This window comes from Trematomus bernacchii, unplaced genomic scaffold (genome assembly GCF_902827165.1).
Source record: "Trematomus bernacchii unplaced genomic scaffold, fTreBer1.1, whole genome shotgun sequence".
In the NCBI taxonomy this organism is placed as follows: Eukaryota; Metazoa; Chordata; class Actinopteri; order Perciformes; family Nototheniidae; genus Trematomus; species Trematomus bernacchii.
Window position 1 is genome coordinate 666,933 of NW_022987616.1, and position 27,766 is coordinate 694,698.

Here is a 27,766-nt window from a genome sequence, read left to right on the forward strand (position 1 = left end):
TGTTTGCAGCATGTAGATGTCACCCAGCACTAATAAGCTAGTGGATTCCTTCTTGTAATGAAGACAGTCACTTTCATTTGATCCTAATTGCCTATTCCACAACGCTTCAAAGGTCCAAATGATCAGAGTTTACTCAATACACCGTAAATGGTGTAGAAATCAGGAATAATTGGTAACAAAAGCAAAGTTTAAATGAAAAGGGATTCCTGACTTTGTTAATATGTTTGAATTACTTTCCTACTTTTGTCAGGCAAAAGACCATTGTTACACTGTGTTGTGATGAATAAAGCATGATGAAATGTCCACTTAATCTTATAGCTTTTGAACGAATGCCTACTTTTTAAATTGGAAATGATTAAGCGGCAAATTGGCTAAAAATATGTTTTTTAAATAAAGCAGTGTGAAAAATTGCATGTAATTCGGTATTAGAGTGAGGTGTGATCTCAAAAGTCATGAAAGTAATCCTGTGAAAAAACACAGTGTAATGACAACAGCCAATTTTCCATAAAAGCACTTAGAAATGTTTATGCGTTTGCTCACATATACTTAAGCACAGGAAGCTCTCTCAGCTAAACCATAGAGACGGTGCCATAAGGATGTCCTAATGGCGTCTGACTGACGTCTTCAGCATGTCACATAAACCTTCATTAGCAGTCCCGCAGTCTACATCCTGACGCTACGCTCGGCAGGTCAAAGCCATTACAACAAAGCACTGCCAAAGACAATAGCATGTGTAGAGGTAGCTTTGGCTAAAACCGCCCCTCTATTAGATTAGGAAGCCAATGAGAGGGAAAGAGGATACCTCATAATGATGTGTCGCTGCTGCCTGAAAAGGCATGGTCTGTGATGAATCGGAAGGTTTGGCCTCATAAATTATAATTATTTTGTGCCAGCACGGTTTGAGTAAGCCACTTAGCATCGCAGCATCTATCAGTCCCCCCATATGGCACAGAGATTAACGCTGGACATTCTTTCCTCAGAAAAATGTCATTAGGTAGAGGAAAGAAAACAGAGTGATGTGGTTCGTGGTGGAGCAAAGAGCCTGCAGTGCCCGTATAAAATCAGACCAATTGTAAAATTGTCTTTGAAATGCAAGCACTTCCTTCAGACTACTGTAGACAATATTTGTACCTCCCTGCAACTTCTCCACACTCCAACCTGAGACAGCCATGATTGGTGAGTCCCTTAAATAAATATGTTCCTAAACTAATGTTTGCTTTCACATATTGAAATGGTTTAAAACCATTCCTGAGCTGCCGGAAGAAACACCGTCTTTGACATTTCTATCCTTACAACTGTTTCGTTCTCCCCAACAGTCAAAATGTTATGATGTCAAAGTTTATTGAGATATTGATCTACACCGCCTAACTTAAACAGTAGACTAAAGACAGGAAACCCTTTTCTTCTGGAAATAGCATTACACTAATCGTCAGAACTTTAGGTATTTGTGGCTCACTGAATTATTTTGTGGTTTGAATTCCAATCCACTGCCTGGCTGCTCCACATATAGAATACAAAATGGAAAACAGATACAATGCTTTGGTAATGTCTTTCGAGTAGAGTGACATGCTCAGACAGGCTTCTGGAACTTGCTCTTGGTTTTGTAATTTCCAATTAGCATCCTAATTGGATTTTAACTAAACTTGTTTGCAAATCCATGCGGTAAGTCATGCTTTAGCTAAGACTTGCTTTCTAGACTTCTATGAAAAGAGTGAGTGAATGCATTACAGTTAGTCCTTGTTGCAATTGTTGTATAAAAACACCTTACATTTCTGCAGTAGAAAGAATAACCAGGCCAAAGAGACAGACAAAATAAGAAGAAAAGAGACGAAATCAGAAAATGACAGGACAGACCAAGAGAATAACAACAAGAAAAAAAGAAAACTCTAAGGTCGATTGCTAACATCACAACCAAGGGAAATGCTGCTTCCTGTCTCAGTATGGCGCCTGTCCAGCGGCTTATCCATGGCTTCCCTGATGTTTTTATGTGACCAGACAGCAGACCGCGGGGCACGAGTTGCTGTGATAGCAAGTCCTAACATCTCTTTGGTGTTTTTCTCTGCCCCACCAGGCAGCCAGGCTGAGAGGGAACCTGTTGTTTGACGCGCCGTAGGAACTTTAGCCTCGGGAAAAGGTGGCTGTAGATTTGTTATCAGCAGTCAAGAGTGATTTCCAACCTTGCAATTGTAGAATCAGCTTTTAATTGTGTGCATGTTTAGAGTTGTGCTGGCTGCCAAATTGCTCTTGGTTGGCTGTGCAAATAATAAGGTTGTTTCTATATTTTGATCAACAGAGTACAAGTGATTTACCAAAAATTATTTCAATGCACAAAAGCCCAGATGTCTACCTGCAGTGAAAAATATTTTTTTATGAATTATTAATGCCAGTACTCAGTGACACTTGTGTATACAATCCCTGCCAGCACAGGCTAAATCATGACAATACAAAGCAGCTAATCTGGCAAGAACTAGTATTAGCAGGAGAACCCATAGTTGGCACACAAGAGGGCTATTCATAGTTTAATAGCACTCATTTATTTCACTTTGAACAGAACCAGACTAAGTTGTTCCTGTTGCTTGCTCACACATTGTGAGAAATGATCAATAATAAGTGCTGACATTTTGTTTTCAAGATATCCTTCGAAAGACAAAAACAATAGGCGCTTTCACACCAAGTACTTTTCCCAGGAATAGTTCCCGGAACTTTTATTTCCTGGAACTATCTAGTAAATCGCGTTCACACCGGAATAAGTCCCTGAGGGAGCTTCTTCTTCTTCTTCTTCTTCTTCTTCTTCTTCTTCTTCTTTGGGTTTACTGGCAGGCCGCAAACAACTTCACGGCGTATACTGCCACCCGAAGTCCCCGGCTGGAAGTCCCCGGAGTTGGGGACTGGCTTCAGTAGAAGCTGCTGGGAGTCTTCCCAGCAGCTTCTACTGAAGCCTTTGGAGTAAATCGCCAGAAGCGCAGACACCTCCTCATCACTCCACCGCTCCCATGTTTTCTTTTGTGTTGCCATAAGTTAGACTCTCTCCGTTGGTGCGCTGGGCTAATGCTAATGCTAATAATGCTAATGCGAGCAAATAAAATGGCGGCTTCACAAAAACTTTTCAGAGTTTTACGGGGCGTGGTTTAAAATCCGCCCAGCCAATCAGAAATTGGAACCTTTTTCTCCCCAGGAAAGTCCCTGCTCTCTAGCAGGGACTAATAAGGGGTGAAAAGGTTTGCAAAAAAAAGTTCTAGTTCCAGATCTTTTTGGTGTGAACGCAAAATCCCAGGAACTATCAGAACTATTCCTGGGAAAAGTACTCCTGTGTGAAAGCGCCTAATGTGTTAGTCAATTTTTCAGTTGGCTACATCCTGCTTCCCTACCTTACAGTATCTGACACTCAAACTCAACCCCCTTGGTTCCTACTTAGAATGTTAATATTTTCGAAAGGCTAACTGCAGTGTAGTTTCAATTCTTATAGGGGCCAAAGAGGAGCATTTATCTGGAGCTATTTTCAGCAGCAAATTTGGAACACTGGGAGGATTTTCTAGGAGCAGGACAGTGTATGAGTAATTGACCCCCAATTTAACTACAGTCCCCACTCATGCTCAAGCACATCTCAAATTGTATAAATTGTTTGTGTGTATGTGTATTAGCCTATATGTTCGTTGAACTACACGCTATACATGAACTTTGACCATACAAAAAAACGGAAACGCTACAAATGCTTTGCTGTTCTAGTGGAAGGTAGTACATTACCTTTAAGTGCCTTACCAAATTAAAATTGCCCAAAAACGTAATGATTTGCAGTCTAAAGATCGGAATCCAACTGCAACCATATCTTTCATATCCTAGGGAAGTCCAATGACCAACCCGGCCTTTGTTTGTTTTCTCTCAGAGATCTCGGCAAACAGGGCTAATATAAGATGATGGTGCAGTACCTCTAGACATTGAAAGGTGCATTTATTGTCTGGCATAGATAAGTTTGAGTTGTAGCGACTGATTAGTGATGCCCCGTAAATAGAATCCCTGGTTAAATATATCTGCTGAGGCCTCTCCCTTATGAATGGGCTACTGTAAACAACTAGACAGTCTGTCCATGCATAATTGTGTCATGTGAGTATTGGTGCTAGGTAGAAGGTAAACAAGTTTTGCCCTGAAAATCCTGCAATATATAAGTGAGTTTCCTCTCTTCACGAGTGCACTTGCCGTGCGCCATTGATGTAGAGAGGAATAATCAAACTGCTGTATCACATTCCACCGGGATATGAAATTAACATTACAAACAGTACATCCACAACACCTCCTCCCAGCGCAGCATCTCTGCGGAGTTGGCAAGAAAAATAAGAACAGGCAACGACTAGAAACAAATTTTTCACCTTTGGGCTGTATGCTAATTTGAATGATCTAACTAGTATCTGATTTGAAAGTGCCTGCTGAAAGTGAGGAGAATGAAAGGGAGCGCTGGATCAGAGACGATGTGAGAATGAGTCAGGGTGAGACAGACCTGATACGGACTCTAATTATCATAAGCCATATGCCTGCAGCCTGTGGAGTCGCTGCAAGGTAAATAAAGATGATGACAAATAACACTGCACATAGTACCAACACCGCCCCCTAACTCCTCTCCTTTCTCATCAGAACACGCAGGCTGCCAACCGAATTAGCATCAGCTGGCTGATACATTTGTAATCTATTCTGAGCATGGCAAACAATACAAATTGGATTTCTAATTTATCCTGACTCATTAATGCAAAGCAAGAGGAATGGAGTGCTGCCATAGTAACGGCTTTGATATAAGGAAACTTTCATCGCAGAGCTCAAAAGTATCTCTATCTTCAGTGTTCAACAGGAATTGGTATCAAAGTGAGGGCTTTTTGTGAAATGAGTTTCGACATATTTAAATTTCAACAAACTCTCTGCTCCTTTTATATTGTACACACATCCACAGTCACACAGGTTTGAGTCGTGGCTGCAAATACTCACACCTTCTCTTACAAACACACAATAAAAACGACATGACTAGAAAGAGAACAAGTGATTCAGAGTCTTTGAACGCGCCTGAGGCATCACTCATTGATTGGCCAGATTAATTACAGGATAGCTGGCAGACACTACCTTTCTGCAGCCAGGAAAATGAAAACAGAAATCTGCTCCTGAAGCAAATTCAGAACAGCGGAAAAAAAAGAAAAAGAAAAAGAGAAGAGAAAATCGATGGGGAGGCCTCTCAATGCAAGCACAACCTGAACCCTCACTCTTTTGATTATCCAACTCCCAAGAACAACAAACCCAATTAATGATATCGCTTTCTGGCTCCACTGAACCATTTTTCCCGTCCGAGATAACCTAGAGACACCAAACATGCTGATAAATGGGCCGTAAACTCCTATCCGCTAAAATAACAACACTGCCTAATGTGTCCACTAGAATGCTTATCACAATGTCATCATTATTGTGTTTGCACTGAGATTACGATGTTGGCCAATGCTGTGTGTGGAGTATTATGTCCATTATTTAGCTTCGACTTGACATTGAAATCTTTTATGTGTTTTCCCTAAAGCATTGTTCCAGCAGAATGAGTTCAGCAATGAATGAGGTGTAGGATCAGATTACTTTTGACAAAATAAATCTTATCCACTCAAGTGGTGCTCCAGTGACGCATGAGTCAAACGTCCAAAGATAATGGTATAAATATTTGAAATCATAATGTATAATGTGTCTAGAGAGGGGAAGAAATGTGTTGAGGGTATTTCTGACAAGTATGACTTGTATCTAAAAGTGTTAGAGTATGTACTTTCAAGGTTATCAATTTGACTGTGATGTCTTTCATCATATCAAAATGGCTACATTTTAAGAGAGATGTACATGATTAGCATAAACACACAGTAATACTTGAGAGCAAACAATGAAAGTGTGACTTATTTTTACCAAAAATTCGTGTTGGGGGGGGTTTGCTAATGGCGCATTTCCACTACACGGTCGGCCTCGGCCACACTCGGTACGGCTCGGTACGGCTTGGCCGCGTTGGGCCTTAACAGGGCCGACTCACTTCATGCTGCGCTTCCATTACAGTTTAGGAACTGGGGTAGTTACTATAGTAACGCAGTGTAGGCGGAGCCGTGACGTCATCTTCAATGAGAAATCCAGAAACACAACACAGCCGTTAGCTGTGAGCACTCAGAGCTCACAGCTCCTTATATATGTTCAGAAACTCGACAAAAGTTAAACAAGTACAAACCACAGACTGCCTGTGTCATGGCGAATATAGTCGCTGCTTTATTTATGTCTGTATAGGCCGTTGTTGTGAGTGTGGACGGTCGGGGCATATACTGCGTTAGCTTAGCCAATCTCCATCTAGAAAAACACGAATTTTAAAAGGTTTTTCGCCTGCCGTCTGTCTGCAGACTTGACAAAGCATTAATTCATGGTTTTTACTAACCGGTATCAGTATGTTGTTACTTCGGCATCATTTTGAAACGTGTATTACAATTAAATCACGGTCAAATATGTCCATCTTGTTGTAGTTCTAGCCCTCTTGCCAGCGCTCCTCTCTCTAGTTTAGCATACTCAGCCCTGTTTGTTGGCCCCGATAGAACCACAATTTTCTAGGGCCAGAAAAGAGGGGAAAAAGTGGCCCCGCGCCGTGCCGCGCCGGAACGAGGCCTAGTGGAAGCACAACCAAAAAAGGGGACGGCACGACACGGCACGCTTAAAGCGAGCTACGCGCTGCAATGGAAATGCGCCATTAATGTACCAAGCTGGTTTGAACTCTTCAAGGCTGGGTTCCAAATCCCTTACTGTTTTATACAGTTTGCATTCAATTGGGACAAACTGCATTATCATGTTGTGCCTTAAACGTTGACCCTTCATGATAAGTCATCATCCCCAAAAGCTAATGAACTTTAGTGGTGTATGTTCAAGTCATGAACAGGCCTTTTTCCAACGTAACCTGTAACATTACATAGAAATACAATTAGGCAAATGACACAGCCCTTGCTCTAACTTTAGAGCAGATAAACACACAGTTTAACAATAAGCTTTGTATTTTTGGCTTTAGAAAGGTAACAAAAAAACAGTACGCCTCAAACTCTTCAGATACAGAGTACTGCTTTGAATAGAGCCTCATGTGCTTTGTTGCAGCATGTTGAGACACCCAAAGCTCAACAGGTCTGCCATGCAGAGTTACAGTTGCTAAGCTGTGATTTAAAACGCAATCCTACAAATACTTTTATTCAAACACAATGAGCCATGTGATTTCAGTGTGATACAGGTTGGAAACCTCACACGTCGGCAATGTTTACATGGAGTAAACACACGGGTTAGAGATAAAAGGCACAATAGAAGTCACCAGTCATTTTCCACTTCACCAAACATCTGAAATTGTCTAAACCTTCACACCTGATTCAGACAAGTCAGGCAATTTACTCAGTTGCGTCTTTCCCGTTATCTCCTTTTCTCTGTCAACAAGACAAGATGAACGAAAATAAAGTGTAATTTGTGTAGCCTCTGACACTCCGCCATGATTTTTCATTAAAGCTATGAAGCAGGGTAAACAATCGTAAAAGGAAATAAAAAGGTGAGTGTTTCCCCTGTTTGGAAATTGGGGAGATTATATTTAATTGTGAGGACATCCCATTCTCTGGGATTGAGCTGTTGTGGTGAGAAACACCGGTTGCCATGTTTCCTCCTGTACCTTCAATGTGTTATTGCTTCCACCTGTGGGACATACTGACATTGTCCTTCATGGTTCAGCGGGTTTAAGTAGATTTTTCACCCAGGCAGCGGTAAGCCCACTGTTTCCATTCAGGTTTTAGCTCGCCACAGATTGGTACTTTATGGTACAATAAACTGCACTGCCCCAGGATATCAAACAAACATCATATTTTTCTCTGTACCAATTATTCATCTCCGACCCCATTAAATCATTGGGGTTTCATAACTGACAAGAACATACCAACCTTTCTGCCAAATCCTCTTATAGAGTTTCTTTCGGTTTCCCTCTCTGACCTGATCTCACTGAAATACAGCAAACACTCAGAATTGCATAAAGAGACTAAAGGAATTTGCCTCACGTGAAGCTTAGCAATACAACGTTTGTGTTAGTCAAAGTCAAGAGCTAAAAACTGTTTTTTCAAATGTGACATTTAATAGAGCAACTTCCTTAATGCAGCTCCAGAAGTGAAAGTGGTTGGTTTGAAAAAAGACAAGGCTGACTATGGAAATGAAACCATAAGTAATTGAGAAATGTGTATCAATCACATGGCAAGTTCACGTCCCTGTGTGTGTGTGTGTGTGTGTGTGTGTGTGTGTGTGTGTGTGTGTGTGTGTGTGTGTGTGTGTGTGTGTGTGTGTGTGTGTGTGTGTGTGTGTGTGTGTGTGTGTGTGGTGATATAAAAGATATAATAAAAAGGTATAAAAAAGACAAACCATGTTCAATCACAAAGTTATAAATGACCCTGTTAAAGAAATAATCCTAATCCAAAAATCCTAATTTTCATAGCTAATAACTTTATTTTTGTTACTTACTTATTTTCCCTTTTTTTACACTGGCTTTAAGCAAACAGTTGTGTAGCTAAATGTACCCATCAATGTAATTAACTGCAAACAACGAGAGACAACCGTCAAATATCTTCCCTCCATGATAATGAAACACACTTGACTATTGGCTCATTTTCAAAGCTTCATCCTTGAAAATAGTACATGGTTTGTGTGTTTGATGACAGTTTGCCTTTACAGATATACGGTATATCAAGCACCTACTGTATTGCCGTGAGCTTCTTGTGGCAAAGGTCATGGCTGACGCTCAGCGCAGTGCTTATTCATGGCATTTATCCTTTTTACTGTCAGTTAGGATCACACACACAATGCCATGATAGGTTATCCATACCATTAACGGAAGACACAGAGACGACAGGCGACAAAGACGAGGCTGTCTGAATTGTGAGATGGTAATGTGTTTACGAGGAGAAGAAGAAGAAATGGAGGGAGGGGATCATGAAATGACAGCAGGAGAATTGAAGCTCAGCCCTGGGATTTGTCTTACATTTTCCTGATCTTGTCCCCAAGCGCTCCCCATAATCACCCTATGTATTTCATTTTTATTTGGGCTCTTGCTGAATATGTATATATATTCATTTGTGCCGCCACTGGTGTTTGAGAGGGGAGCCGTGAAGTGCATCACATTAACTGTATTGACATAAACAGCTCTTTGGGCGCATTGCCTCTGCCTTTGATGAGGGTTTAAGTAGGAAGCCATTGAGAGACTTATTGAGAAACGTTCCCACGGGATCAATAGATTACAGACCTTACTAATCTTAGTGAGCTAGATAGCAGAGCTCATAAGGAAAAATGACAGTCATATCAGCAACACATGGTGCAACATCACTCCTCTCTGCCCTCAAACTGTAATTATTCTTCACTTTAATATAGGTCATGAACGAGCAAGCACAAGCAATAGTGTCTGTTGTTTTCCATGTGTTCAGTACTGTATTGCTTTGAGGCCCATATGTAGTAAAAGCATCTGTAATGTGTCGTCATGGCTTCATTTTGACATCTTATTAGGTCTTTACTCAATTATTTTTGGTGCAGCTCATATAGAACAATATTGTTAGGCTATGGTATTAACCCCACACCATGGCTTTCTGAAAAAAGCTTTTTTGAACGAATGACACCATGACACTTTCCAAAAAATGGTCTGAAACTGACTGTAGAACAAAGCAGCAGAAATGATCTATACATTCGTAATCTTTGTCTGTAGTCTACACATTTCAAGGTTCATTTGTGAAAGGGAAACTCTAGACAATGTCTGAACCTGATTCTCTTGATAGTGGCCTGAAGTCATTGGAAAATTAGTGTTGGATACAGGAACTACACAATAAAACATTCTACCAAAACGACTATCTTTCCCTGACCGAATGTGCTTGCTACCTAAATGTTCCCAAACTCCCAACACGTTAGCGCTCCGAGTTGTAGTGGTGAAGTTTCAGGTTTTGATAGCAGCAATTAGGTATCAAAATATGTCATTTGCAGGAGAAAGGGACGGTAGAATATGTGTCGGTTTCATTATTTCACAATATACAGTATGCACTCTGAATGGGTCCGAGCTAACCCTCTAGTAGTCTAAGAATGTAATTGTGTCCCTATGTCCCTTGCCCTACCCAAGCTCTGTCCTATCTTGTCCCTCAGAGTGAAGTGAACAGTGGTTGTCAGATCAAGGTGAAGCACCCAGGACAGAGTCCCAATTAGAGCTCTCTGTGGGGGGAGAACCCCTTCACCATTCATCACACAATTTCAATTAAAGCCATCTAAGAAATGATTAAATAATCAGCTGCAGACTAATGGAGCCATATATCCTTGTTAAGGGAGGACATTGGTCATCGGCTTGGGAATGTCTGGCCAAAGCCAGATGTCATGCAGCTATGCCAAACGAGTAGGACAGATGACAGAAAGCAAGAGGAGAGTAATGAGAAACAAAGAAAAAGGACGCATGTGAGGCCGGGGATGGAATACAAATGTGAAATCATCGCAGGGCAAACTTCTCCATGGTCACATTGTGGAATGCGCTCTCATGTGAGCTTATGGGCGAAACGATGGGGTCAACTGTCCCCAACATGCATCAGCTGACAGCGAGGGGTGACACAGGAAATGTCATGATTGATTGTTTGTTCGCAGTAATGCAGAATCCTGTTCCTGTCAGTCTGCTAGCTACAGCATACAGCTTCAGTGTACAGATATTCATCTGGACAGCAGGGTGGTGCTGGGAGATGGAGTCGTGGATGGTGACAGACAGACTTTTTTCCCCCTCTGCACACAGGCTTTAAAATATCCATTTCAGTAGGTTTCATATTTTCCATCAGCATGGCTTTACTCTGAAAATAATTACAATTTCTCTTTGGAAGCACATGATTCTCACAAGAGCCAAATATTCCACGATTAATCTTCACATGCAGACAGTTGATCGCAGAAACATTGCACACTAAACCCCCAGACAGTTAGACAGGTTGGGTTAAAAAGCCGTCTTTATCAGGCGCGCTGGCTGCAGAATGGAGGTGACCCTGAGCAGCGCTCCATCTTCCTGTTGTACGGGTGCACATTAATGGTTAATTGATGTCACAGGGGACTGCTGATCAAAGGCTTTCTAACCAGCCCCCTATTCAAGCATGCTCCACTGCTATTCTATTAGCAAGGCAGGCTTGTCAGACGGAGCTGGGAGCGTGGGGGGGCGGGGTGGGTTGTTGTTCACGTCCCTCGCTTCTCTTCTCACTCATCTCCGTACAAAACAGATAACCCCCCCTCCACACACCCCACCCTGCCCTCCTTTCTCCATGATAATTAGCCCCTGCCATATTCAGTCCATAGCACACAAATATGCACACACACACACACACACACACACACACTGAGCTGCCACCGTATCTGGAGCTTAAAGTGCTAGTGTTCTGTCAGCCATCAGCAGAAATAGAGGCAAATCTTATTTACCTCGCTGGGTTTTGAATCTTTTCTCCCCCCCCCCCCACCCACCCACTTCCATATTTATGCAATTGTTATGATTTCTCTCCTCACTATTGTCTGTTTAACCAGATTTCCTGTCAGCATTCATGCTAATGCAGTTAGCAGTGGCCTTTTAGGTGCTTGGGTACAATGATTGTTGTATTTGGAGTGATGGAGATTTGTCGGCAGTTCTCTGTCAATCAAAAGGGTACAGCGAAGATGACATGTCATATTCCCGTCAGAGGAAAGAGGTTAGAACCCCCCCCCCCCCGGTATTACAACCCACAATACCTCATCTGGCAAGATGAGGTATTGATGCTTCAACACCAACCACATCAAACGCTGCATTTCGGTTGCACTTATGATTTTGTTTTTGAGTAGTCAAATTAGTCCTATGTCAAGATAATTATATGCGGTTGAGTTTAGAAGTTAGCTTTTTTGTGTGTGTGTTTATTTGGACATATATCTCTTTGCAGCTCCATAGTCATAGTGAATAATAGGGAAGTCAGGCCTAAAACTCTGCTGAAACAACTTCACCAACAAGAGGAACATCTGTGCACCTGGTACCCTGGGCAGACCATCTCCTCCTGGACATTTCACCCCCAAAGCAGAGCCGCTGCCACAACATGCAACACAGAGCAAGCACATGCACTAAGTAGGCTTTGTGAGGCTGTAATATTGTGAATTTGGCGGGCGGCCTGGAATAATTAGTGTTGCCCTGGGTCTGAGTTACTGTTTGCTGGGCTCGCAGAACATTCCCTCTTAGGCTCTTTGGCTGCCAATTAACTCACACACGCACAAATGATCTCGCATGAGCCCTGAGCTGTAATCTCATTACAGTCTGGAGTGTACATGCCTCATTTCTGTGCATCTTTAATGGCTCGCCTTCTGATTTCCATGATATTCCACAAACACAGATGTATCTCTGATTGTAGTGGTTGCAGGAGAAAGTGTAATGTCACACCTAAGGCAGATAATGGTAACTTTATTAAGTGAAGGGGAACCTTATAACACATCTGCAAAACCATGCCTTGCCAGTGGATACAATCTACTCACACACTTGTATTCGCTTTAACCAAACACAAAACTCCTGCAATATGTCAAGTGAATAAAAGGCATCTAATGTTTGATGCATCCGGGCCGCTGGTTTGAAGGCATACTGCGCGCTGTGAGAGCGGGGCCAGCACAGCCAGTTATGCATCACAGAGGAAGCTGGATAAACGCATCATCCTCATCGCTCTCGCACAGCCATTTCCCAGTAGTAGGTCTACTTGATGAAGTGCCAGATCCCCTCCCTGTTATTCTCTGTGCGCCAGCCAAGTGTCCACATGCATGAGTGTATTCATCAGTCAGGTGGCACTCGTCTGGCTTTTTTTCTCTTCTCTTCTACTCTCTCTCGCTGTGCCCAGGTGTGAATGGGTATTGGGCTGATTTATCTCTTTTGTGCTGCTTATCAGTGAATTGTTGCGATAACCAAATGAACTCCGGTAATACAAAAACGTACACTCTGATTAAAGATGTTGTTGGCATGCAATTATGTTCTGTATCACGTTTGCAGGGCATACTACAGAAAATAATACAGAGCATGCAAATATTTACATGATCAATGAGTCATCCAGGAAATCCTGGCCTATAATTGGTTTATGTGAAAACCAAGGGGGGGGAAGGATAGAAAAACATTCATGGCATAAACTACAAGAGGATAAAAAATAATTGCAGTAATCAAAACAAAGCCTGGAGCCATTGGCAGATTAGCCCGACTTTTCTCCCTCTCTGACACCTGCAAAAGCCTTGCTGTTGCTTTGTTTCTTTTATTTGGGGGCCAAAATGATTAATGGCAACAAAATCAGGTCTTCACATGCAGCATTCCATGAAGATCATTTTGAACGCTCTGTTTTTTTATCCATACACATCTATACCTGTAATTACACACAATCCCCAAAACTGCAGTGGGGAGAGGATAGAAAACATGACATCCTGTCTCCACCCTGCCATTACAATACCTCACCTAACCTTACATCAACCCACAACACATTCATCTTGCCCCACTGTGAACCCAAAACACTGTCGAGTTCTCACATCACAACTCCTTTCATTCAACGGTTACTCACTAAGCCATCAAGGGTCGAAGTAATGAAAATGCCAGGATGAAGGGGCCCTCTGATGAGCAACCTTGGAGTTCTTCTCACAGCACTTCAAAGAAGAAATTCATAGAATTAGCTGGTCAATAGAGGGGGACTGACTGCAAATGGCAGATGGAGCTAATCATCATGCTAGAATAACATTTGCAGAGACAATGAGTCATTGCATAAACTTTGGACTCGAAAGTTTTTGTCTGCCGGTGTGCCTTCACAGCCAGACGGCCTGACATCATCACTGGATGTTTTCATGATCACATGAAAATGTATTCTTTCGACAAAACACCACTTATACAGTACTGTTTGGCAATGTGCAGCATTTAACATCTAATGGTACAAAATAACAAGAACAAAATCTTATAGTACGCTAACCTGATTTGTGTGGCATTGAACACTTTAAGTCTACATTAACCATTACCAACTCCTATTGGATGTAAGAAAATGTGGCTCCATGAACTATACACTGGAAAACTGGCCCATATTTCTTATATGTTGCATTAAACCAACGTAGCTAGCCAATCACAGGCCACCCAACAAATAAAGAGTAGTCTGGATAGAGTTAGTGTTTAACTTAATGTTCATTTTGCCCGGAGGTTGGGAATCTTGGGATTGTCACGCTTTGATTCCAATAGTTGCTGTGCTGTTATTACAGTTATGTCTCCAGCTGTTAGGGAACTCCCTCTGTGCTGCAGCAACAATACTTCCATTATGCATGAATCAGTATGTAGTCTTACAGATTTTGGTGGGTTATTTACAGTAAAGAAGAAAAGATTCTTCCACAGGTCACAGAAGGTCACTCTGAAAGGCAAGCAGGGTCACAGAGCACCATTCAGACCCTATAATTATTCATTCAAATTCCTACGTTGACATCAACACAAACACTGTGGATCTGCTGTTTCACTTATGTGCATTACATCTAGGGTAAGCTGTATTTTGTGTGTCATAAGAAAGGAATTCCATAACATCTTTTCAGCATATTCAAGTGGTCGGAGAGAAAACTAGACTTCTGCTTCAGAAAATCTAGAATGTGACTGCAGACTGTTGCAAATCAGAGGTCATTTTGGGCATGCACATACCATTATAAAAAGGTGAAAGACTTCAAGTGTTGGCAACAAATGAAGTGAAACTCTTTGCCTGTATTGTAGCTAGAGCTTTGAATCCCAGAATGCCATTTGAAAAGGCTTTGAAGGCCCCAAGGTTTGCAACGAATAACCCTTAATGAAGCATTTGCCCATGTCAGTCTGGTCGGAGTGGCTTCAGACTGAGATAGGAAAGATTTATGGATTTTAAAATTATATATTTTTTTGGCCTACCATTGTGATTTTTTTCCCAAGAAGAAATTATTGAGTGTTATTCGTGCTACTCAAACAACAGCAGGACAAATATATATGTTATGAGATATGGGTCAAAGTAGAAATGTTGTGTTCTTTCAGTTAGACAGACATTAGACTATTTGAAATGTCCCACATTGTCCAAACACAAATGTCTCACATTTAGTTTGTTGTTACTGGTCACCCTACATAGAGAAGTAATGAGGATAATATCAGAGCAGGGAATGTACACTTATGTAGTTAGGAGGCCATATTACCAACTCTTGTACTGTAATGTCTGCCTCTTGCAAGGCTTAATTAAACGTGATATCTTAATTTGCACACAGCTGTACCACAAAGTCATTATAGAGTATTTTCCAAAGACTAAGCAGAACATAGTGAAATCCCCCAACTGCCTGTTGACTGCTAGGGTAAAAATAGCTCATTTAAAAGCCAGTGGAAGGCTGTCTTCTTTGAGTAAGACTTCTAGTCTGGCCTCTTGGGATGAGGCTCACTGCAATTTATCACAGTCACTAATTATTCCTGTTATAAGCCACCCTCTCTTGCAGGAAGAAAAAAAACCAGTAAAATACAACAATGAAATCTCCACTTGCATGAGCGCTGACACAAGAGCAGAGCAATGAAAGCGCCATATGTCTGGATTGTGTGCTGCTGGCTGATTATAAGACATGTGTCTCCTCCAGAGGGAAATGAAGACTTGTGCTATTTAAGTGGAATGTCTGCTTCCAAGTCTTGTGTTGGAAAAAGAAACGTGTGACTGTGTGATAACTGGTCCCTTTTAACCCATCATACTGTCCTTATTTGGGAAATATCTGAAATTGTTTGCTTTACAAATGTTAAATCATTTCTTCAGATGACCCCAAATGTCTGATTAACAAAGAATACAATGATAAAAGAGCCAGACACACACAGAAAACATGATGTTATGCTATTTTCTGTTCAACTCAGACATAAAAGAAGTTAGACCCTTAGAACCTACTTGAAATTCAGTGTCTTGGTAGTCTTTGAATGTGTTTTCGCCTTCATTATGTTGCAGCACATTCACATTATTCTAGGTCAATGGCTCCATTGAAGATCTATCTAGTAGAGAGATCAGCACAGGAGCTAATTACACTAATAGGCTCTGGCAAAATGTTAGATACCAAACTACGAGCTACAATCCAAGAGCTGATAGCAGACCACAAGCATTCATGTGTTTTCTTTTGCTTTCATCTTTAACAATGTTTCCACACACTGCAGCGGCACATAGACTGGGAATCCCAAGTGTCATTTTATGCAGATGTAGCACTTGGGAGGCACAGTTCTAGCTTTAAATAAAAGCTCTGTTTTAGGTGTACATATCTGCCTTATCAGTAAACAACAACACCAATATCTACTTATGAGCTTTATTGACAACTAGGCTAATACAAAAGTGGCAACGACATGTAAACATTTCATCATGACAAAAAACTGTTGTTGACAAAAGGTAACACTACAGTATACAACAAAAGACTGGGTGTGAGACACAGGATGATTACATTTGAAGTTTTGCTTCATTTATTTCAGAGGTGGGCTATGTGTATGGTTTGCCAGTTTGGGTGTTTGTATAAGGTATGTAAGTCAACACTGAAGGGACACAGGCTGCAAAGTGGGTCAAATACATCATGTGTTATTTTCTCAATAAAATAATTGATATACAATCATTAATAACGTGATATTAATTATTAAAAAATAATTGGACATATTAACTAAATACTATACGCAAAGTCCTATTCAACAACCAGCCTTAGTCTGTGGAATTACCGTGTCCTTTTAACTCATGTAATACATATATCAAATATTTTGATGGCAAAGTAATCCCTTCAGAAGTTGCTTTATCTTCCTCAATGTGTTGCACTAATAGGCAGCATGTTGCACTTCAGTGACGTTATGTTTCCTGAATTGTAAGGAGTGTTGCGTTACCAATATCTAAGCTGCTTTTCTAGAACATGTAAACATGAATGTGTTGGCTTTTGATTGATATGGAGTTTGAGAATGAAATATGTGCAATGTCCAGTAGAAACAAATAAAGAATGAACATTAAAAAATAAAATTATGTCCAAACAAAGATGGCTACTGCTCTCACCACAGAGAACTAGGAAGATAACAAATAAAAAATGCATTACAATGAAGACAATAGCATTACAGTGACAACACATTGTTACGGTTTCTGCACTTAAAGTGTGGCCTACGGTGTTATCGTGACCAAAAAACAATAAGCGTATTGTTTTGTTCCTGTTAAACAATATGCCTAATAGCTGTGTTTCTTTCAGGTCATTTCAAGTGTTCAAATATTGCAGAATATGTATTATGAATGTTTATGGGATGTCCCAGGCCTCAATGTAATTATTTCATATGCTTGGCCATTTTTGTATAAATACATTCAGTTATCTATTTAACTTTTGCATTTTTTAAGACTTGAGCAGAGCTGGAAAGGTAATCCATTTGACATGTTTTGTCACCTACCCTGTTTCAACCTAAATCTGTGTCTGGATCTATTTCAAAAGAAGGTGACATTACAGAATCATCCATTTAAGGATTATATTGAAAATTATTCCACAAGCACACAATGCCAAATTACATTATCAGCGTTCCAATAAAAAAAGGATTGGGATGGCATGCATTTTTGTTCAAGAAATCAGTGTCACACTGGTTGCACATTGACAATTTTACCCCAAAAATAGCCTCCTTGAACGAAAATACAACCAGCAGGTTCGGTTTCATCAAAGCAAAATGCAATATAACATTGTATTTAAAAAGAGAGTTGGGCCATAGCAGTGTAAGGAACTCTTTGAACCGTAGCACATGCTCTACAGTACATGCAAAATGCTATCCTTACATGTTTTCTCAACATTCTTGGAACAATATCTACACTGGGTTGGATATTGTTTTTACACGCTACTCCCTCGTGCCCAACAGTCAATAAATAAATGTCGCAGCACGTAGAAAAATGCTTTATCCATCCCCTCTGTGCAGCATGCGTGGGAGTCCATCTGTTCATTTCAATAGCAGACGTGAACGATTGCAGTGCTGGGATTATTATGCACAGTGACATAGGAACTGCATTTCAAGCTTATCTTCCCAGTAGCCATTCATATTGCCTACTTGGCCAAGTATCCTGCTTCACACCCAAGTAAATGATTAACCAAGAGAGGCTCAATGATTACCAGCCAGCTTTAAGCCCAATCTCACAGCTTGCAAACACACATCCATTTAAATGTTGTCCACGAAGCTACTGTATACACGAGCATGGCTCCGAATTAAAATTCAGCAGTATCAACAACATTCATTCATCGAGTTTAACAATAAGTCAACAATGACAATGTGGGATGATTCTGCTTGATAGTGCAGATATTCAATTATGATGGATTGAATGACGGCTTAGTGTGCATAATGCTGTCGCTCTTCCCTATTGGCTTGTATATTTTTGGCTTATTGTTTGCTGCCTGCAAGTAAATTGTTAAAGTGGTCTAATAAGCAAGTTGCTATTCTTCCCTAAGCTTCGAAAACACTCAAAGCTGTGTCTTCATACAGTTGAAATGTATCCAAGTGGTTGGATAATGGCTGAGAAACCCTTTCCTCACATATACTGTATGTTTAATCAACTTTCTTTCTCTTTCTATTGGACATGCAACCTAAGAAGCACATCCCTTGAGCCTTCGCGTATTGGTATGCCAAAGCAGGATTGAGAAGTAGAAAAACTGTCCATCAGGAAAGTGAGAAGGAAGTTGTTTAGTGGAGGAGAGACATGAGGGAGTGGAGGGGTGAAATTGCATGCTAATGGCCTCTCTCCCCCAGCTGTGAGAGTTGCAGCTGTCTGGGGGTCCTGAGACAAATACAGGTGGCTCATGTGGGGACAGCAGCATCCAAACAACAGCTCACATTTTTTCCTTGCACACTATTTGGCCAAAACAAATTAATTTGGGAGCGCTTGGGAAGGAACGAGATACAGCTGGGTGCTGGCTAACAAACATGTAATGTATTTTCAGTGTGCCGAAGCCTGCTCTGCTCTATCAAGGAGGTTTTGATTGAAAAAGTTGGGCGAGTTGAGTATACATTTGCTCCGGTTACAAGTGATTTGACGCAATGTGACCTAGAAATGATGGCTGTGAGGGACAGAGGAGTGTGTGTGTGGATGATTGGAATGAAAATGATAACCAGTATCCGTGCTGGTTGAAAATCACTGCAAGATCATCAAAAGAAAAAGAAAACATCTGTAAATATCGCTATCAGTAGTGTGGCCAACTCATACTTATAGCCACAGTGCCTGGATTGAATTGAAAAAGACAGTGGAATAGGGCTCACTGGCATACAGATAAAATAATAGATGAATAGAGAGAAATCAACTTGGCAGACACTAGCCAGAGCCATTTCCAATTGAAGATTTACATTTAGTATCAATGTGAAGTTTAAAGTAATATGCCTTACTGTACATAAGAGAAGTAAACATATAGGGGGAAGAAGTGGTCATGAGCCAAGTTTTTTTTCTCACAGTAACTCTGGTCTTTCCCTAACCATAATGCGCCAAACTAACTTTGTAACTACGTCGCAACACTTCACGTCAACACCGCTAAGCTAAAGGCAGATTTAGATGTTTAGTTGTTTTATTTTGTCACAACCACCTTTTTAAAAGACACGTTAAAGATTCAGACATTCACGAGTGGGGTATTTATTGATGTATTTTATGTCATGGAGCACAACGTTTAAATATCTTAAGCTTGTATTACCCAAAGACCTTATTATAAAAATAGCATAGTTTTCAAGAACGGCAAAATTCAATTGTAGCTTTTTGCTAAGGACAACAAGAGCAATACCCTACCCATTGATTAAGTAATAGAAAGGATGGGACCAAACCATGTGCTGCCAGTGGACAATGGACCCTACAACAATCAACAAAAAATGCAGTAAACAATAGTAACAACATAGTTTCAAGCATTCTTATTGAGCATCTACACGCACAAGAAACCTCCTTTTGCTACTAAACAATTCCACAAAAGAATAATCAACATACATGTGCAGATTCCTCCTGGATGTCACACACGTGTTGTCACTTATCACAGCTGCTGAGTGCTGACTTCCATCTGAACTTATTCTCAGTTATGTTGTTTTCTGTTTGTTTCCTCCAGCAAAAACTATCAGTGTTTATTCACCAAAAGATAGTCTATGACCTAAATAAATGATGCTTCCTCTCATTTGGAAGCGGCGCTATATGAGCCAATAGATTATGACGGCCTTTGAACTATTCCTCCCAGACTGATGACTGGTTATTAATTCATCCATTCTTTTGAAAAGAGTGCCTCATTATCATCCCAATATCAACCCGTCCCGTGAGAAGTTGCCAAGCCAAGCCGTCAAGATTTTGCACTCCAGCTTCACAGGCTTGTCAAATTAAAAGGGTCTGCCAGTGACACTTTGAGGATGGCTCTCCAAAAACAGAGGGAAAATGAATTATGTAAGATCTCTTTGAATATTGCATTGCAGAGGAGTGTGTCCCATATGCCCACCGTTTCCAGTCTCAGACAACACTTCAATGGGAATGTGCTAACACTGGCACAATACAGCGGAGGTAAACTCTTTTTCCATTCCCCGTTATCACTGTGAGCGCTGCACACTCGGCTGCTGTGGGTTTTTTTTAAGAGAAAGCTTTGGGAGATAAGGGGAGAGGAGACGATCACAGGGCGATTGAACGAGATCTGCATTTGGAGAGTGGACTCGGATAACATCAGGTTCTTGGAAGATGACCTGGGTTCTCGGAATGCTAAGAAAAACAAGACGGAGCTCCTATCTGTTTTTTTAAAACTTCTACTCCTCATCTTGAGAATAATCCAATATATTTGATGAAAAACAAATATGATGAATAAATCAGAGTCAGCACTAGGGTTCCATGGAGAAGTCTAAAGGAGAAATGGGAATTGTACAGTGCGACGATGTGATGTGGAACATCAAAATGCAGGGAAAACAGCAAGGAACTGCACTTTTGCATTAGGAGTGAAAAGAGATTGTTTCCAAAAGACACAAGTAGAGAAATGCCCTAAAAACTCCCATTTCAGACGGAAACAAAGCAACTCAAATAGCTCCCTTAGTACCATATTCCACAATCTATTAGTTTTACTGCTAATCACTTTTCTCTTTCACGCTGTTGCTTTTATTGACCTTTTATCGTAGCAGCAGTCTCCTGCTATTTCACTGTGTGTTTCAAATCTATCTTCTCTTTTCATTCCCTGCAGCAAAACAAAGAGATAATTGAATTGCACCCAACAGGCCACCTGACAAGTCAATCTCATATTCAGAATTCCTGATAAAGTCTCACAGTATGGCCTGCATTCTTATGTTCTGCCCAGTAAGCCTAATTGTTATTATTATAATGACTGGAATGGTAACAATAGATTAGCAGGGGAGTATAAGAGAGGTTGTGCAGCGGTGTTTTAAACCATTTCAATAAACAGTGAGACACCTCAGTGGTGAATGGTGTCACTAATAGAGATCGTACTCCCAGACTGGAGCTCGAGAAGCAGAATTTTGCAGTTTACTTTATGAATTTGATTTCCTAATTATAGTAATTATTCAAATTATTTTAATTATAATAATTGGGTACTGTGTGAAACTAAAGAGGTGTACAAAAGTAAAGTGAAAGACCCTAACATCAAAGGAAAGCTGATGCATTGACATACATGGAAGTTAAACCTATCATTCGGATTGACTTTCCACCGTAATGTATTCAAATATATGGTGCCATAATCCTATAAGGAGTATAGTGGTAAAGAAGATAAAGGAAAACTGATTGCAGATCTTGAAATGCGGTGATGACAACCGCCAGCTATTTCAAATCATGCCTCTTCTTGAGTAAAGAGCTTAACTTGAGCCTTTGTTGTGGTTAAAAATAAATAAATGCTAAGTTAAATCTTAAAATAAGCTTTCTGGACGGGGAGTCGCCAAGAAGGCTGTCATCCTGATTGCCTCGGAGAAGAAGACGGTCCCTCACCCTTCTCCTGCAAACCACAAGCCGGGTGTTTCAGATCTTTTCTTAATTGGGTGAGCCTCTCTAATCAACAGAGCAACTTGCTGCAGGATGAACAGTAATGGCATCCTGAGGTGAAGTGCATGCTGGGTTGCCAGGGGCAGGCACAAGTTACCGAAAACAATGAATATGAAAAGCCTGGATATGCACTGAATCGTAGCGAGAGTTATAACCCCCTTTCGTTTAATACGTGCTGAACTCGTGACGATGAAGTCTTGAGTCATTACTCATAAAAAGGGTTCGCATGAGACTGTGAAACCAAGGGAAGAGACTGAGACAGAGTTGTCGCACATGTCCACCATCTGTTGAGGATCCCTACGAGGCACGTTTAGACAGCGCCTGGCAGTTCCCGAGACACACATGGCAGTGGGCCTCTGCCGAGTGGTCATCAGCTTGTATAAAAACCCCTCTGGAAGTGCCCGCACTTTGTCGTTTGTTAAATTTCTCCTGCGGTGCCAAGAGGAGGATAAAAGCTCTGAATGAGGCGGGCTGTGTGAGGCGCTGCGCATGTAGGTATGCATTGTATGCCAATGACAATCATTTAGAGACGGCACAAACAAAATGAGGCCAATGCCAACACCAACTGATTTAATACTATAGTTAACAAACTGGCTATGAACTCTTAACCGTCTATGATAAATTAATGTTTAATGGACTGCATTTAAAATAGCCCTTCTAGTCTTAGCAGCCACTGAGAGTGCTTTACATCAAAGCAATCACCCATTCATACACTGTTGGAGGAGGCTCGTTGCCATATGCTTATTACGAGCAATAAAAACACACACACACGCGCATACATTTACACACCGATCAGAAGCAATTAAGGTTCAGCAAGCACAGCCACCCAATAGCCTCTTGTACGATATCGCATGTTCTTATATTTATTTTTTATTTATTTGGTGAGTACAAGCTTATCTTAAACAATGGCGAGTGGAAAAAAACAATTAAAATAAGAACAAAGTTATAATAAACTAGAGCTCTACTTTAACAACATTGTAGATTAAAATAATGAAGCCAGTTAAAACTATTATCTTGACTTGCATGTCTTTTTCTCTGTGCCAATATTGACATACATCATTTGCATACAAGTAATCAGGTCACTGTCTTATTAGGATGATGTGCCAAACTGTCATGCTACTGCAAACAGAGCTGTGGCTGTGGCTGTGTTGTGTTTAATGGGGATCCAGACCTCTTTCATTTTTTTGTTCAGTAGCAATGCCCACAAGGAAATCAAGGGTGTAGCGAATCAGAGCTCACAGCATTAACACATTAAAGTAACAGTCCAAATTAAAGGTTTCAAAACAGATGGTCTCATTTTATGCAAATGTTATTATGCAAAACTAAGCCTGGAGGCTTGGCTATTTTCTCATCCCTTAATTGGCAGAGAAGAGAGAGAGGTGCCAGACGTTGCAGGTGGCAAGGTAGCCTCACTTTCTTTTGTCACATCCTCAGAGAGAATTTTCAGAGAATTTTATTTAGTGTTATTTCCACTAGGGCCTCGCCACAGCCATCTGTACGCTAAGAGGGGAGCCCATTTAGCTCTGTGTGATGCTGCAGCTTCTCAAAGCCTGGTGAACTGACAATGTAGCACGCTTTTGCACGCAGCGGGGGCTGGCTCACCAAGGCAACGGCGGCTGAGAATAAACCTTCAGTTAAGAAGGTGTGCGTTATCCACCATGCTCTTTTCCTTCCCCTCTTTTATTCCCCGAACACTCTCGACTGCTGATTAGCACCATGTAGTCTGGAGTATGTCAGGATAATTAGGAAATATGATGTGAAGAGACCTTTGCCTGGAAAGGTCTGTTCAAGTTGCTTCCTTTTCAATTGGGTAATAAACATTTAGCTTCTGACGTTGCTGGACTCTAAAACAAAACATTCAATTCAATTTTTATATTCCCGTAAAAACTGAAAAAGTGCCTTACAGACACGGTTTACGATAAACACACACAATAAAACACAGCATAAAAGCCCTTTGACACATGTTAGAAATTGCCACAACACATACCAGTGTAGCCTGACATCAGCTGATAAAACCAAAGTTGCTTAATAGGTTCAAAATACAGAGTTTTTGTACGGGCAACAACACACTATATCATGTGATGTGCAAATTAAGTAATCCAATTGAATGGAGACTTGTGGGTTCTTTTTATTTTTGTTTTGAAGTCTGCAGAAGCAGCACACATGAGCATCCGCTCACTCCCCCAAGAGAGCCCTAGAAGACACAGGCCAAACCAATCAAGCAGCAGAATAACCTCAAGCCCTCTTGATGAAATCCAGTTTTTTGGCTGCTGATCAGATGAACCTATTCAGAAGACATATAGGACTCTGAAATCCTTACAAAATAAAACTAAAACCTAAAATATTAATAACAAATCTTTTGAAGTTGCCTGCCCTTCGCAAGATCAATCTATCTGAAAATGTGCAACTCATCAGTGGAGTCTAGGATATTATGCGTTGCTTTTCTTTTTTCATATTCTCTAGAAAGTCTGCTGTTTGGGCATCAGTCATCTGCTCACCAGGGTTCTAGAATTACAGGAAATAGTGCGATTAACTGTTGGCGCGCACTATACACATAAAGAACATATGTGAAACTGCTGTATCTGTAGTGGTGAACTCTTAAAATGTGATAGCTCACCATTCAGACTTTGGCAGCATGAATATGCTTTTGGCAAATGCACATGTAGTTTTGTTAATTCTGGTTTCCAAACAATCAAATCCGACTCTCTAAACAAATCATTGTGAATTTGCACTTTACAAAAATGCTTGTCATTATCCAAAACTGACTTCCTAAAAGAACGTGCTATCCACATGCACTCTCATTCATTATGGGTGAGAGTGTAACAAAGCCTTCTCAGTGCTTTTAAAGGGTGACAAAGCATACATGAGGTAACACTAAATGCCATGATCCTACGGTGCCTTGACCTTTGGGGCACCGCGAACAGCTCAGCAACACCTCCGACTATAAATATGTAAAAGCCCTGGCATGTTCAAGGCCCCTGCTGAGCGCTGGGCCTCTGAATCATTCAGCCCCCCCCCCCCCCTCCTGCCACAGTGCCCCTGCTTGGGGAAGAGTCAGAGTAAACAAGGTAAATAAGTCATGATGAGCAGGACTTGTTGGCACATGCTCGCACATGCTCACACAACCTGCCTCAGTGTCGATACCTCCGGTGCAGCCCTGTGTCTAGGAGGCTGTGATCAGACTTGTTGTTGCTTGGCAATACAAGTGATTGGATTTCCACTACAGTTTTTGGTATTCCTTGCCAACCTCATGACTAATTTGTTAACATTGCTTAGTTTTAAAAAGAAGGAAAAAAAAGAAGAACATTCTGCAATTCATTACAATCATTAAAGGATTTACCTCCTAATGTCTGCTAGGCATATTTGGTCATTTATATGTGCAAGCTGTTAAAGGTCCCATGTCATGCTTTTCCGGTTATTACCCATCCCCTTGTGTGTTATGAAGGTTGTTATGCATGTAAACGGTCTGCAGAGTCACAAACCCTCAAAGTACACCCTGTAGCGAGTAAAACTCTAACACAGAAAAGACCTGTCCATGCTGCCCCAGAACGCCTCGTTGGGGATTTCTCTTTTTCTTCCTGGGTACAGTGACGTGACCATACCCAAATGGACCAATCCGACTCACACACACACTCTCTCAGCGGAAACTGTGACGCGCTGGGGGGGGGGGGGGGGGGGGTGCTAGTGGGGGACATTTGCGCTGTCTCGCTGTCTCGCAGATCCGAAGCAAGAAATGAACCCAGCTCACACTGTCCGCTCCTCGCAGCAGCGAGCCGCGCAACGTCCCGTCAACACGCCACCCAGACCCCACGCAGCATTCTCATCTGTTTGTCCTTACTGGTGTCATTTTCTGGTTGCTAACGCCATTGTAACACATAATCACTGATGTTCCGCTGTAACGGTGGTGGACTCATCAGAACATAGTGGGCGAGCTGACCAATCAGAGCACAGTGGGCTCACAGGGAGGGGGGGGGCAGGAGCTCCAACAAGCCGTGTAGGACAGAGAGTGAATACACATACTATACAGAGATGCTGTATGAGAAACCAATGTGAGTTTGGAAAATTGCACAATATAAATCTATTCTAGTAGACCTCAACAATGGAATTATGATCAGTAGAAATGGCCATGACATGGGCCCTTTAAGGTTGCGAGCAAGTTAGAGACAATCTGGGGCAAGCAAGCTAAAAACCATTTCCAAACACACTGCAGATGAGCAAATATCCACCAGGGTCTGTATGAAACCTGGCTGTAATTGATCAAGAATCTGATTCCTTCTGGTTGTATGCGTGTATCCATAATGTTTCATTTTCTAATCACATTCAGGCACACACGTTGACGTATTTCCTCAGGGTTTGTTTATACAGTGAGGTTGGATGCTTGCCAATTATACAGCAGTCACTCAAGTGCAGCCAGATTGAGCTTTGCTAAATAACTTGGCTTAATAAAAAGGATCTGGTGGAATAGCTTTTGCTTGATGGCAAAATACTTAAATAGGCCTGTACCCAATAGCTTGAAGCTTTGACAACTGCCAATTACATTCAATGACATCCTTCTTTGCTCAATGCTAACATTTAACATAGTTTCCACTATTCAAACTTATGGTCTTTGATAAAGAAAATATTGTGGCACTGAGCATTGAAATGAGACATATTTTAAAGCGTATAATCGTCAAACGAGTACATAATTCTCAGGAACAATGGGCTTGTCGAGCTCTCTTCAAATTTGATTGGAGTAGTTGTACAGTACAATAATACATCAGTACATTGTTCTACTAACAATTGAATCTGATGATGATTTTATTATTGAATGAATGTAAATAAATGGAGCTAAAACATCCTTTAAAAAAAAAAATGCAGGTAATGAGCATCTTTATTAGTAAATAGCATTTGGCTTTTACAACTGGTTATCTTGGTTTGCTAATAAAACACAATGTTTAATGCCAGGTCTACGAAGATGTATATAATTGGACCCAGAGCGAACATTTGGCTGGACCTTGATTCCTCCCAATTTCATGCAAACCATCTTACAAATCTAATTGCATCTGTTCTTCAAAATGAAATAATTGTATCAAGGCGAATAACAGCGCTGTGCTCCAGAGAACCATTCTATGCCATGTTGCGTGTAATTGTTGATGGATTCCATGTATTCCAAGGCATTCAGAGCAGAGATTCATGTGCCGTTATGAGTCAGGAAGGAAGAGAGATAGTTGAGTAGTTGTGGCAGAAGGTTGGCTTTTTTTCTGGTTGAGAAGAATGGTTTCTAAATGAAATAAAAGCAGACATGTGAGGGAGATGATTAATAGAGAACTCCATTATTGAAAGACCTCACTCATAAGATGTTCTCATCTCCCTAGGGAGCCAGCACAGGACTGCAGGCTAGGTTCACACTGTTTTTTTCATTACTAGAAATGTCCTCATAACACCGTGGCAGAGAAAACAACACCCCTGGGGGCCTCAACGCAGGAAAACGGATGCTCTAAAACACCTATGAGGCCTATAATTAATCCTGAGAGCATGTTACTGATTCTGTTTTTGTTCACTCAATAAATCGTTTATAGCCTAAAAGTCGGGCACTGAGAATGACGATGAAAGCTAATTTGATGGCCAAGTCGTTGCCCTGGTCATTCAGGTTTACAAAGCTGGTCAGGCACAATAACAGACTTTACGTATTGGAGTGCATCATTGTGCTCACATTCTCTCTCTTTGTGGGTCAGTCAGTCAGTCAGACCTATTTCACCAGCAGCTAGTGCGAACATACATTTTTGTGT